The sequence below is a fragment of the Octopus sinensis genome, linkage group LG17 (genome assembly GCF_006345805.1).
Source record: "Octopus sinensis linkage group LG17, ASM634580v1, whole genome shotgun sequence".
Taxonomy (NCBI): Eukaryota; Metazoa; Mollusca; class Cephalopoda; order Octopoda; family Octopodidae; genus Octopus; species Octopus sinensis.
In genome coordinates this window covers 39,056,885-39,059,089 of record NC_043013.1, presented here as the reverse complement: position 1 = coordinate 39,059,089, position 2,205 = coordinate 39,056,885, and positions in this window count along the sequence as shown.

Genomic DNA, 2,205 nt, shown 5'->3' with positions numbered 1-2,205 from the left:
ACATGTTTACTTCATGGCACCACCACAATCGTTCGTGCTTCATTTTTCATTTTTTCCGTAACTCTAACCCTAAAACCCCCAACCCTAACCCTAAAACTAACTCTAAAACCCTAACCCTAACACCCTAGCCCTAACCCTAAAACCTTAAAGCTAAAACCAGTACAAACGCACGAACGATGTCATAAATAACAGTGACAAACGAAAAATACTCCGCCGAAAGTTGTTGTTGACAAACAACGGCAGTAATTTTATTCAGCTGAATACACGTCATTGATTGGTTGAAATTACCGAAATACAACAACTTTAACATGAAATAACTTCGTAAATATAAACTTTTCTCAAAAACGCTAAGAGTAAAAAATATTTTATATGACACATTCTACCAGTATACGAAGTTTGAAAGTATTTAATTACAAAAAATTATTTTCTAAATCTGCCGGTCAAAAGGTAAAGATCCTTTTGCTGTTCGGTAACAAAAAACCCAATAGTGTAAGTACCAGGTTTTAACAATAAAAAGGGGGTAATTGTTCAATTTGGTGATATAATAAAAAAGTAAATAATAATAATAATAATAAAGGCGTAAGAGCTGCTGTGTGGTAAGTAGCTTGCTAACGAACAACGTGGTTCCGGGTTCAGTCCCACTGCGTGGCACCTTAGGCAAGTGTCTTCTACTATAGCCTCGAGCCGACCAAAGCCTTGTGAGTGGATTTGGTAGACGGAAACTGAAAGAATCCCGTCGTATATATGTATATGTATGTATGTATGTGTGTGTATGTGCTTGTGTGTCTGTGTTTGTCCCCCCAACATCGCTTGGCAACCTATGCTGATATGTTTACGTCCCCGTAACTTAGCGGTTCGGCAAATGAGATCAATAGAATAAGTACTAGGCTTACAAAGAATAAGTCCTGGGGTCGATTTGGTCGACTAAAGACGGTGCTCCAGCATGGCCACAGTCAACTGACTGAAACAAGTAAAATAGCAAGGGGGAGATAAGTAGTAAAAGCAGCAGAGAGAGAGAGAGAGAGAGAGAGAGAAGAGGGGAGGGAGAGAGAGAGAGAGAGAGCGAGAGAGAGAGAGAGAGAGAGAGAGAGTCTCAAGGAATTGTTTTTTGGGTCAAAGTTCCTGACCACACAGAAGAAACTTTAATTGAGCTGATACAAAGTTGGATTTTGCCTGGGTCTCACACAGTCAGCGATAGATGGTGAGCATATAATAACATTGGTATCCTCAATGGTGGTGCCTACACACAAGAGGGTGATTATACACCAACAACATTTTGTTGATCCTCATGATCAAGACGTCCACACAGAAAATGTGGAAAATATCTGGATGCTGGTGAAACGGAAGTTGAGACGACAGTTTGGGACATTGGACCAATTGTTTGTTTCATACCTGCATGAGTTTCTCTGGGGTAATTCCACTGAGAAAAAGGAGACAGGGATCTTTTCCTTTTGAACGGCAGTTTTCAACACAATTTCTAGTTAACTATACACTTTTAAACTTCGTATACTGGTAGAATGTGTCAAAATAAAACATTTTTTTCTCTTGGCTTTCTTGACAAAACTGTAATTTGTAAGTTTAACGTAGTTTAATTTTTCGAATTTTAACCAATCCTATCGCCTCTGTTGAGCTAAAATCATTTGCTGCGTCCAAAACAGACAACATCCTGTCACTAACCCTAACTCTAACTCTAAATTTTAGCCTTTCGTTTTTTTTTCTTAATTGTTAAATTAATTTAAGGATAACAATTAAGAAAAAAAAACGAAAGGCTAAAACGAAAGCAATGGAAAATAATTTTAATTTAACAATTAAGAAAAAAAAAACGAAAGGCTAAAACGAAAGCAAAAACTCAAAACAAAAACAAAGCGAATAATTTTAGACACACGCGTAACAATTAAATAAATTTAACAATTAAGAAAAAAAACCGAAAGGCTAAAATTTAGGGTTAGGGTTAGGGAAAGGGTTAGTAACAGGATGTTGTCTCAGTTTTAGACGTAGCAAATGATTGTAGCAATATCGTCACACTCATTGCTATCTTCACTGTTTAAGAAGAGTATTAAGAATAATCTCGTTCGATTGGCTGATACGTGGTCTCTACTACGTTCGCGCCGCTGGTTGTCATGTGACGCGATTTGCCTCCGCTTATTTTCGCGCCATTGTTCCAAGCAGCCAATCACAGCTTTCCATTTCTGAAGTTCATTTTGA